Genomic DNA, 12,391 nt, shown 5'->3' with positions numbered 1-12,391 from the left:
TGAAGTAGAGACTGTAATAACCTTCAGTGGGGCTTTGCAAAATATCTGGCGGATTCTTCACCCAGAATAGATCCAGTTAGGCTCATGAAGTCTGACAGCAATATATGAAAATGGCTATGAACAATATTTCCAAGCTCTGGCTGTTTGAACATATTCTATATCTTTCCCGGATATACCGATATAGGTTGGGGAGGACTTCCTGTTGTTTCCTTGTGTTGCTTGCCGGTCTGAAATGATCGTGAAGATACAAAGCCGTTGGTAGAAACATTTGGTTTGACCGAGCCTTAATTTTTTTCTGTTTGGTTGGCAGGAAGTCTGTCAAACATATTCAATAATCTTACAGTCATTAAATATACATCAATATATTTTGTCGTTATATTGAAAATGACAAATTTTGTACCGAAAATTGAAGATTTGCGTAAAATATTAATTATATGTTTCCATTTGAAGAAAAGTGCTGCAGAGTCGCATCGACTGCTTGTCGAGACATATAGTGATCATGCTCTATCAGAAGCAATATACGAAAGGTGCTTTCAGTGGTTCAGAGATGATAATTTTGATGAGAAAAATGAAGAACGTGGAAGAACATCAAAGAAATTTGAAGACGCCGTCCTGCAAGCAAAATTGATCGAAGATCACACTTTGAGTTAAAAGCAAATGACAGTCATGTTAAATGTTTCACAACAAAAATTTTTAAACCGTTTGTAAGCTATTAGAAAGATCCAAAACTGAGGAAAAAGAGTGAATTATATGAAAGACAAATGGAAAACCTGCAAAAAAAATTGAGAAATTTTGCTTCAAACCCATTAAAGAAGATCAGTTTTGCATCGAATTGTCACTGGCTATAAAAATGGATTTATTTTAAAAATCTTAAACGGAGAAAATCACGGATTTATACAGGACAGCCATCAACATCGACTGAAAAAATGGATCGATTCGTTAAGAAGGCAATGTTTTGAATATGGTGAGATCAGAAGAGTGTGGTACCATGACTTTCTAAAACATGGTGAAACTATTAGGCAACAAATGATCAATTTGAACCACGCATTGTTTGAAAAACGACCAGAATAGGCCAGAAGACACGGCAAAGTAATTTTGTTACACGACAATGAAACTGCACACAAAGCAAAATCGGTTGAGGATACAATTAAAGTATGTGAGCTACTCCCCCACCCGGTATTCAAGCCTTTTTCCGATTAATTGGTTGCTTTCATCGATGGGAACGCATTTGTTCAGTCATACTTCGATTCCTTCGTGCATAACGAATATTGAGACTGTTTGGTTTGCTTCAAAAGGCTAATAATTATATTAATATGGTATCCAAATTTTGCATAAAAGTTGTCAAAGTTTGTAAAAAGTAATGATCAATTCTTCTTCTTTATTTAATGAAAACGTAGACCAGCTTGGATCAAATATCGTCTATTATGGTTTCGGTTAGAAAAATATGCAATGTTGTTGAACCTCTAATATACTAATGAAACGACAACTAAGCTTAACAAATTTTTTTCTCTGTTATATTCACAGATAAGCTCGATGAGGTAGTAATAATGTTCAAACAATGGGTTGCGAAGGTATATTCAAAGCAATCATTTGCCCTTTTTGAACTGCAGAAAATTGACTTTTTCAGGTTCACTAAGTTGTACAAAAACTTCAAATTTCATCTCTTAAATATTTCAATATGTTTGATATGATTTAAACGCTTATACGTTCTTGTCTCCCTAACTCAATATATTTGTGCAAAATTTCATTTAGCAAGTGTTTAAGCGCACTTTTCGTTTCAGTTTATTTACACAAGTATAAAAATGCCAGCAAATTTATTTACAAAATAAAGGTTTTCCTTCAAAACCAAAATGAAAATCTTTCAGCTTACTTTATTTATTCCGATGCTTAACTTTTCGATTTTCCGTTTTCGTATTTACATTGTCTTTATTTGTTGTCCCAAACAAAATGCCTGTAAGTGCCAGGCATATTTTTCACGCCGAAATCATTTTATTTACAAAAACAAAATCTGCAAAAGATGCGATGAATTCATGAACTCCCACTCATGATGTGTTTCATACTTGATTTTTACTTTTCTATTCAGTGGGCATAGGCACACTTCAGCACAATGAGTCTTTAGTAGTGGAGAAAGGTGCCGTATTTTGCATACTTTATGGCGCGTTATTTGAGTGTTTTAAGCAGAATGATAGAAAAAATGAAAGTGATTTCAATCAGCTTAGAAATGTTCAAATGAAAGTAAATTTTTCTTCAAATATTTAAATTATTATTTAAGATTGAAGCAATAAGTTGTAATGTTTAGAAAAAAATATCTGATAAAGTGCATATATAACAGGTCAAATGAAAAGACCCACGGCCGCATTTGAAGTAAACGAAAGTGTTGCTTCATCAAGACAAGCACCGTGTCACAAGCCGGTGAAATTGATGGTAAAAGTTCACGAAGTTTGCTTCGAAATCTCCAGATCTGACCGCCAGCGACTATTTCGTGTATTCAGATCTCAAAAATATGCTCACTGGTATGAAATTTTCGTCGAATGAAGACGTGAACACCGAAAATGAGACCAATTTTCAAGGAAAGGAGAAATCGAACGTCACAAATTATATCGAAAATTTGAGAGTCGCTATAATCAGTGTATCACCCTTGAAGGTAAAAAAACGAATTTGGCAAAAAAAAGTGTTTTTATTCGGCAGGCCATGTAAAATGAACTGAAAAAGCTGTTTGAACTGCGGGATGACATTTTAAAATCCCTTAACTTAATAATATGGAATATGATTAAACATTTTGGTATCTTTTTTTAAGGTATTTACTAGCGATATATGCAAGAATTATATTTTTTTTCAAAATTTCGGATTATTCTATTCTTCTCAGCATATATTTGCCGCACAGTTTCCTTTTCGACTCAGTAACTTAACCTAACAATTTGCATTTAAACTAGAAAATGCGAAAAAATGGAAAAAATATTATCCTTCAACCTAACCTCACATTAGAAAATGTCTCATAAAAACCAGTCTTGTCAGTGATAATAGTTTTGTCGTTGTTGTTGCAAATATTTATGTTGCCATAGGTGCACCAACCGGCTGCCGCTTGTTAAATCAATTTGTTTATACCCACTTGCGTTGCGCTCCTTAGTAAATTTGCAATTTTTCCGCTATAAACGTTACAATTTGTATATTTTACTACATTAATACACACACACACACACACAGGCAGCTGGTAAGCTGGTTGCTCTGCTACCGCAATAACTGACATACCTCCGGCAAGCGGTAACAGCTTCGTTTACTTAGCTGACATATTGACGCTTATGTTTGTTTGTGTTTGTGTGTGCTTGTATGTATATATACGCTATATAGGTAAACAAATAGACTTGTCGCTGCATGTCGGTTGCTTCTTTATTATGTTTGCTCGTTTTCGTTTAGATACAATATAGTATAGTACATAGTTGGCGCACCGTTAGCGTATAGATAATAGAGAGAATGGAAAAAAGTCATTTGTCATTTAGCTCAAGCGGAAGAGATAGTGGCAAATAGCACGAACATGCAACGGTGCGAGAAAAGGCAAAAATATTGGAAAATAATACTTGAAAACATTTTATGAGCAGAATGCAGTGGAGGCAAGGAATAACAGGAAAAAGTGTTAAATGTTTTCAAAATGTGGTAGAAAGTGTTCATAAAGAGGTCAACTTAGAGAATGGAAACTGTTTTACCTTTTACAAACTGTCCAAATGACATATTTTATATTTTTGGCCAGATTCGGACTATTCTGATTGATTATTGCAGTTTCCAATTTATAATCATGTCTTTCTAGCGGTTCTCTGTCACCACTAACGAAGTGGTTAGGATTTAAGACCTTAAAAAATTTGTAGTTTTCGAAAAGGTCAAGATCGCCACATAAGCAACTAACTTCATTCTTATTTGGTTTGATTATTGGTGAGAGTATCAGCTGTTTAGAGCTGGATCTCCCATCGTTTAATCTCACTGCTGAGAATTTCCCTCTCTCTCAAATGTCGCAAATAAGAGCTGATAGAGCTGTGTCATGTTTTGAGTAATGTATAGCTCCAGCTGAATGGTTTAATAAAGGTTTTAAGCTAAAGGGTAGTCCACTGATATAAGGCTTCTTGAAAGAGTTAAAGCCAAATAAGGTTGCCAAAGCCGCAGACGAAATGTTGAGCATATTCGGACTCACTTGGATGATGATTGAGATTTTAGTGGATGAAATATTGAGCTCCCTTGAAATCGCTTAAGTTGGATCAATGTTTTCTTCTGAGAACATTTAAAAAAGGAAAATAGTGTGCTCCCCGAACTGATTAGGTAAGATCCTTTTTTTGTTTCTGAGAAGATTTCAGTGTAGGAAATTTTGTGCTTCTTTGGACTCATTTTAGTTGGATCGATTTTTTTAGTCCCCTCCGACTCACTTAGGCTGGTTCATTTCATAGTTTTTCTGAGAAAATTTCAGAATAAGAAATCTTGAGCACCCTCCGCGGTTGGATCGATGTTTTTAAAGGAGAACATTTCAGTAGAAAAAATTTTGAATTTTCTTGCACTAATTTAGGTAGGATCCACTTTTTTTATTTCTTTAGTCCTTCGGACTAACTGAGGTAGGATCCACTTTTTTTATTTCAAAAGAGTTTAGAGGAGGAAATTTTGAACTCACTCCGACTCACTGAGTTAGGATCGATATTCTTTGTTTTTATGAAGATTTCAGACCCATTTTTTATTTCTGAGAAGATTTCAGAAGATGTTATGCTTCCTCGAACTCATTTCGGTTGGATCGGTCTGTTTTTTTGCTGCGAAGATTTCAATTTCTAGGGACAACCCTTTACTGTCTGAAAAATAAATAAAGTACTGACCATTTATAATTGCATATCAGCAGCTCTTTGGACCCCATACTAAGGGAGCTCACACTGAGCGACTTCAGGTGCAACAAATACTGCATTTGAGCTAAATTTGAAATTAGAAAGTTTTAAAAAAGTCTGCTCTCATACTTAAGGTCTGCAGTGATAATTCTAAAAACCTCTTCAAAGTGTGATAATTCATAGTCTCTCTCTCCCCCTCCAACTAGAGAATATTGAGCAGGTATTGTAGCCTAATGTTATCGAAATCGATATCGAAATTCAATTTGCAATGGTTACTCTTTCTAAATTCATGAGAAACCAATAGCTTGATGTCTGCAGAGGTTTAGAGCTGGGCATAGTGGTTGAGCAGCAAAAAGGGCGATTCGATTACGAAAAAAGAAAAAGTTATGGAAACCTCGAGTGTAGTCGTGACAATTATCAGTAAAAGCATTTGCATGTTTTCTTTGCATATTCCACTCGCTTTGCTCTCAACACATTCGTTCATCGGCCGGGCTGAGCTCGCTCACACTACCTTTACAATTTACACACACACACACACACGCATTATATCCATATATGCCATTTATAGAGAGGCACATATAGAGTCAGCCTGCCCGCTCGTTACGCTTGGAATCTTAAATCAATTTGCTTTTGACGCTGATATCAACTATGAAATCAAGCATTGGCTTGTATGTGTGTGCCTGTGTTGGCAAATCGAAGGCCGATGTTCGTAGAAAAATGATATGCTGCAACATGCTCGGTAACATTGAAAATTTTTTTTTTACCCAATCTTCTAAGTCCATTCGTGTGCATTCCAACTGTAAATATATTTGTTTATATGTATACGTGTGTATGTGTGTGTGCATTTGTTTATGCATGCCGAGTGTGTGAGACCGCATGGTGACGGTCGGTCTACGCAATTTGCACGTTTTGCTCGCTTTACAGCAGCAGCTCTGCCGGCTCCCATGGCTAGTTGATGCGAGTGTGCGCTAGTGTTGCATGAATTTTGTGTGTTTTTCTCGCTATCTTTGCCTAAAATATTTTCTATTTACAGCTTCAGTTAGGAATTTGCAATTTATTTGCGTGGCAAAAATATGCACGTGGTTTTTTCGCTTGACAATGTGTTGGTGACTGTTTATGAGCGCCTGTGGTTTTATTGCACACAAATGAAATGATGATATGCAAAGAGCGCTGTAGTCCTCATATCTGATTACCTGTGGGAAAAATGTCATTACGCTAAAAAAATTGCAAAATCTGTAAAAAAAGTTGAATAAATTTCTGTTTACAGTATTTCTTCTCGGCAAAAATAGAAATTATTCATTTTGTAATATGTAGATATATTGCAAGTTTGAGTTGAAAGAGGCCAATGTATGAGTTCTAAGAAAACAGATTTCGAAAAGTGTATCATAAAATACAATTGAATGTTCTGTGTAATAAAATATGCTAGTATACCTATCTACTACCGACATACATATATGTTATGCATTCAAGGTTCCCTACTTTTTTAAGAAAAAACAAATAAACTTCAAATTTAATGGAAAGTGTTTATTATTATTTGAAAGTACATTCTTTGGCATTTAGTTCTTGAGGATTATCTCTTTCAAATGTTGGCCGTGGCTACGTCTCAGAAGGTTCATCCATTGAGTCTAATTTTCGATAACACGGCGTACCACGCGATCTTGGTGGCCAATCGACCGATCTTATGTGCTCACTAAAGTGTTTTCTCAATAAATCCATTGAAACCAAATGTCACCGAGATCACGATCTTCAATTCCAGGCATGAATAAGTCATTTATCATGGTGCGATAACGGTCGCCATTGACTATTACGTTCTTACCGACATCATTTTTGAAAAATATGGACCGATAATTCCACCAGTTTACAAACATCAGCAAACCGTTTTTTTTCTGGATGAAAAGGCAGCCCTTGATATCCGTTTTGGCACGATTGAGGAGTTATAAGCCGAATAAAAGAAGTTCTAAGAGGCTATAACGAAAAAATACCATTCCTATTCGAGGACTGGGAAAAGCGTTGACTAATTTGAAGGGGGTGAGATTGAATTCGAGTAAAAATATTACAATATTACAAGTATTGAAATTTTATAAATAAATTCATCTTACCTACCATCACCAAGTGGGTAAATATAGCTGCGCATGTGTCTAAGTTTGAGGGGTAGCTGAAGCAAAATGTCAATGCAGGTAAAACAACTACAACTTACTACTCGGGATTGTAAATTTACCTACTAATTATTGTTCATTTCAATTTAAAAAAACCTTTATAAGACACATTTAAAATGAATCTTACCCAAGCTAGACTAAGGTCCTAGTGGTAGGAACCAATTACCGTTATTTTCAAAATGTTGGTATTTTATATTTCCAACAAATATAGTACAGGGATCTAGCCTCAAACTGGTTTCTATTTCCTATCAATTCGCCTTATAAAACAGAGATTCTTTATACTAACCTCTCGTTGACCAAGCAGCAGTAGCAGGATGTGTCTAATCGAAGGCTTTGGAAAAAAAATAAATTTTTAGGTTAGTTGCAAGCAAGAGAGTATGATTTTAGATCTAATATTTACCATAAAATACCTTGAAAACAGTTCTTCGATCACGTTGTTTTTAGAAAAACTGCGAAAAATATTAGTAAGATCGCTTAACTAGTTTCTGGGAAACCATGACGATCAAAGTTTGCAGTAGCCGACCGGTCTAGACTGTCGGGTCGCTCTCTCAAAGGTACTGTCTAATACCCTTTTGTTGTAATGGCTTGGAAAGTTTTGGACAATATTCTAAATAATCCTAGTGCTTAAAAAAACTTGGGAAAATGTTCTGGATATATTCTAGTATTTAAAAAAATATACAAAAAAATAATAGTTTGAAATTTCAAAATTTAACTTTTACTCTACAATATCGGTGAAAAGCGATAAGTAGCAAATTATAGGACGCCTTACGGTTTAAATATAAGAAATTTAAATATAAGAAATTATACCATATTTCATTCTCGATGAAGTTGCCAACAATATGATAACTATTTATAAATAACGTTAGATTTTCATATTTACTTTTTGAAGATAATTTCATTATATCGCGGACTTGTGTCCATAATTTGCAACTTTTTGAATTCGGAATAGCCCGAATTTCTTCGGAAACCAGCTGGAATAGTTGCTGGCTTATTTCTGTAGACTTTAGACTTGACGTAGTCTAAAGGCGTTAAATCGCATGATCTTGGTGGCCAACTTACGGGTCCATTTCTTGAGATGAATTGTTCTCCGAAGTTTTCCCTCAAAATGGCCATAGAATCGCGAGCTGTGTGGCATGTAGCGCCATCTTGTTGAAACCACATGTCAACCAAGTTCAGTTCTTCCATTTTTGGCAACAAAAATCTTCCAATATAACACAAACCCAATTGCTGCGAACGGCGACGAATCGACATTTCACGGTCTTACATAGACGCAAATTCTCTTCTGTACGCACATCGTGTGGTTGGTTTAACAATAAAGTAAACTGAGTGCGAAATCTCACAATCGCATTAATTTCACTTCGATTATGTAGACCATAAATCGGACGTAAAGCGCGAAACCTAGAACCGAACACTGATTTTGGTAATAAAATTCAATGATTTGCAAGCGTTGAGCCATGAAATGTCACGCATCTTTCTCTTTGACATGTCTGAAATCCCACGTGATCTGTCAAATACTAATGCATGAAAATCCTAACCTCAAAAAAATCGATAGTTAAATGTGAATATTGGACCACATGTATACATACCAAAAATGCAATGCACGCTTACATATATAAATATACATACAAATGGCAATCTGTATTTCTTACTAATGGCCACCTAGTTCATTCCATTGAGCCACACGACAGGTGGACAGTTTATGCATAATTTAAGTAACAAGTAAGACCAACTGTGCACATTAAGTGCTTGAAAGGTAAATCGCTTTGAAGCAGAATTATATATATATTTATGTATGTACATATATAACTGAATATCATGTGGGCAATTTCTTGATTGTGACTATTTCTATTGCGGCACATAAGGCGCTGGCTGTGTGCTGTGGGTAAATTATCGGTGTTTGCCTATATACTTGTATGTATAATCAGGGATGGTGTCCCTACTAGTGTTCACTTGTGTTGCAGTTTGCTATTGATTCCAAGCAGCATCTTCTCAATGGTTGTTGTTCTTGAATGACGCTCGTTACCTCGCTCTCAGTTGCTTGCATTGCTTGGTTAGACATTTAAGCCACCTAAGATTTCGGTGAGCATAAGTGCAAGTAAAATGTGTGAGATACTAGGGTGTGTTGGAGGGAATTTGAGTTGTTGCTGAATATTTTGCAAAAAAGTTTCCCAAATTCGCATAAGAAAACTATATGCTAGAGTACTACTTTTAATGATTGTGCTGGACTTTTTAAGCTTGAATTGAAATTTATTCGTGGTTGCCGAAAAATGTATATAATGGAACTGAAAATTGTCTGTATATCAGTTTTATGTGGAATGTTATTCAAGGATTCAAAGTATAGTCTGTTTTCAAATCCCAGCTTTTGTCAAGCTTTTAGTATTTTCAATGCAGCGGCTTAGTGGGGGAGCTTTGCTATGTGATTGTAATTCAAGTAAATTAATATAAAGGAAAATGCCTTTTATATATGTACTTTAATGATCTTCACTTTAATAAATAGCAGGTAAAACTTTCTTTCTTAAACATTTGTAACATACCTCGACTAACTTACAATTCGGTACGTGACTTTTTGGAGTTTTTCGCAAGCCAACAGCAGCAATAATCTCAGTTGCCTTTTATATATCGGGATTAGAGAACAAAAAAAAGCTGACGCCCATCACTGCAGATGACTGGGGCATAATTTATAATAATAATAATACGGTTACGTCTAGATATTGGCTTATCAAGACACATAGTGTCTGATTACTAAGAAAATTGTTAACAAGAATTTATTAAACCGTTTAATTAGCATATGTTTCAATAATAAAACAGACAGCGACCAAAAGCAAAAAAAGTGAAGTTTTTATGACAGCCATATGCTATAATAGTTCGATTTGAACAATGTGTGCGGCGATTGCAGCTTTGATTTGGGCAATAATCTATAGCTAATTAAGTGAAAATATCTTGTCAAATAAAATTTTTTTTTCTTAAGGCCAGTTTCCTCCAAACAATTTTGAAAAAAAATCGAAATTTTTTTTTTCATATATTGCTACTGTATACTCGTAGAAATAGTATAGAATTAGTCCCGAAGGTCAGCAAGACCGAGAAGCAGGTATAAAAGAGTGAGGAGCGCTGCGAGAAATCCGCCCGCTCGAACGCCTTCGGTAGCGGCAGCTACTGCGTGCCTTTGGTTTAAACTGATTTTTCTCCGAACCACGTTTTTTCGCATGGATGACACTCTCATTTTAGAACTATTGCACTTATCGATATGAACCAAACGGCATTTTACTCTTTTGATGTCTGGCTATGGCCTCAAGCAGAATCAGAAATATTCATTATTATTTAAAAAAGTTATAAACAATTAAAAGTGAAAAAAAGGGTTAAAAAATTTCACAATTCCGCCATTTTGTGTTTTTTTTTATTAAAAATGTTTCATTCTGCTTGAGGCCTTAGCTAATTCGATACAGAACATGAAACCGTTTTGGTTCTTGCTTTCAGGTAATTATTTTCCAAGAAATGATGCCATCCATCTACGAATCGGACAAGTTTCAGCAGCCATTTTCAGGACCGCCATTTTGGAAAAAAAAAATTTTTTTCAAGTAATTTAATATATAGTATGTACTTTCATATGTAAAAAAATTGATTACTCAACATGTTTTGTAATAAAAATAAAATGTATTGAAAAAATTACGTTTTTTAGAGGAACCTGGCCTTAAGTCCTAAGCTTGATTGGTCAGTTTGTATAGCAGCTTTATTCTATGCTTGTCTTATATTGGTGAATACGATAAATCGGCAAGTTCTTATAAAGAAAAGGTCGTGTGCGAGATTTCAGATCGATACCTAAAAAACTGATCATTTATGTATATATATATATATATTGGGCAGTCGAACAAGTCTTTTCGTATTTCTAATCAAACTTCAACTTATTTTTTTATATTTATAATGATAAATAAATAAACAAAATAAATACCATTTTGGTCTACCACATTTTCCCATTTTTCCGCTAGAGACATTATTCCATCAGTAAAACTTTCATCAGTGTAAATCGAAATTTCGAAATTTCTAGAATGGAAGTGAGCGACCCATTATTAAGCTACACGAACTGATACAGCATCGTCTCCGTAAACTTCACAAGTTTCATTGGTGGCTTGCGTGGCATTCTTCTCCTTTTTAGACAAAAATTTCTTCATTATTTTCACTCATTTTTGAACAGCTGTAACTTTTTTTCAACTTCCCCGAATTTAATTTTTTTTTGGTTAAATGAAGCTTAAAATCTCACCCTTTCAACACTATATATGACACAATGTGATTGGTAGCACTGGAGATATACGACTGCAACGACATCTATTGACAAAATACGAAAAGACTTTTTCGACTACCATATATTTATATACCGTTGTTTATATTTATATAAAAAATTTTCAAAATCAAGTTTAAACTTAAATAATTATATGCGTTCATAAATTTTCTAAAAAATAAGTATAAAAGACTTGGTTGTTTGCCTATTTCATATGTCTATGTACTCACTAAGTAACTTTTATTTTTTTTCTTTCTTTCAGAATAGTCATCTCATTGCAATAATTTTCGAATATAAGAGGAAGTTCTGTCAACAGATTGTTATGTGGTTATGTGAGAAATACTTACAAAATCTATTATTAAAAATGACGTAATATAATAAAATGTTTTTGCAAAACTCAAGTATCTTGTTTCATTTAAGTTATGTTTAATTTGGTTAATTCAGGTAAAGCCCCAAACGCCTCTTTAAGGGTGAACAAAGTCGCCATCAGCTATTTTATTGGCATTTGCTTCCCCGTCACACTTCTAAGCAAACCTAAATGAACCTGTTTTCATTGCCGTAATCAGCACAGCAAGTTTCGATTGTTTGAAGCTGTCTCAGCGTGTGCTTTCAATGAAGCTGCTTACTGCGCTTACACACACACACACACTAACTGGTTAGCACATAAAGTATATAAATATATGTGAGTATATGTCCAGACAAAGCCTTGCTTGTCGTATTTATGTACACAACGTCATTTTATGGCTCAAGAATATTGACATTTCGTAATTGGAAAACAATAAAACGTTGGGCACAGCAAGTAGCAGCGACTGGCAGAAGTTGCAGGCAGCTTGCTACAGCAACAACTGCATACGTAGGTATGTGTAAGTATTGCTAAGGTATATTAAATGCACAGAAGGTGCATGGCAAAAAAAAATTGTAATTGAAAATAGCAAAAAAGTATAAAAAGGCTACTTAAGTGGATGCATATAACTAAACTTATGAAACTAGTCTTGTTTTTAAAATTTCCAATTAATTGAAAAGAAGATTGAACTGGAGTTATACTTTTATTAGAATCTCATGCGATAGAGTAGTACAAGAAAATGTTAAAAAAATGTTATAAATTCAGGAAA

General features: G+C 34.6%; 1 long non-coding RNA gene across 1 annotated transcript in view; it reads left to right on the top strand.

Moving 5' to 3' along the window:
* LOC126761161 (uncharacterized) overlaps positions 1-11,680 on the top strand; it is a 34,684-nt gene extending 23,004 nt beyond the window's left edge. Inside the window, exon 2 of the long non-coding RNA XR_007667318.1 lies at positions 11,542-11,680. This is a non-coding gene — a long non-coding RNA (uncharacterized LOC126761161). The remainder of the gene's footprint in view (positions 1-11,541) is intronic.
* The last annotated feature ends 711 nt before the right edge of the window (positions 11,681-12,391 follow it).

This window comes from Bactrocera neohumeralis, chromosome 6 (assembly GCF_024586455.1).
Source record: "Bactrocera neohumeralis isolate Rockhampton chromosome 6, APGP_CSIRO_Bneo_wtdbg2-racon-allhic-juicebox.fasta_v2, whole genome shotgun sequence".
NCBI lineage: Eukaryota > Metazoa > Arthropoda > Insecta > Diptera > Tephritidae > Bactrocera > Bactrocera neohumeralis.
The sequence above is the reverse complement of the archived record's forward strand: the minus strand, read 5'-3'. Positions and strand labels throughout refer to the sequence as shown.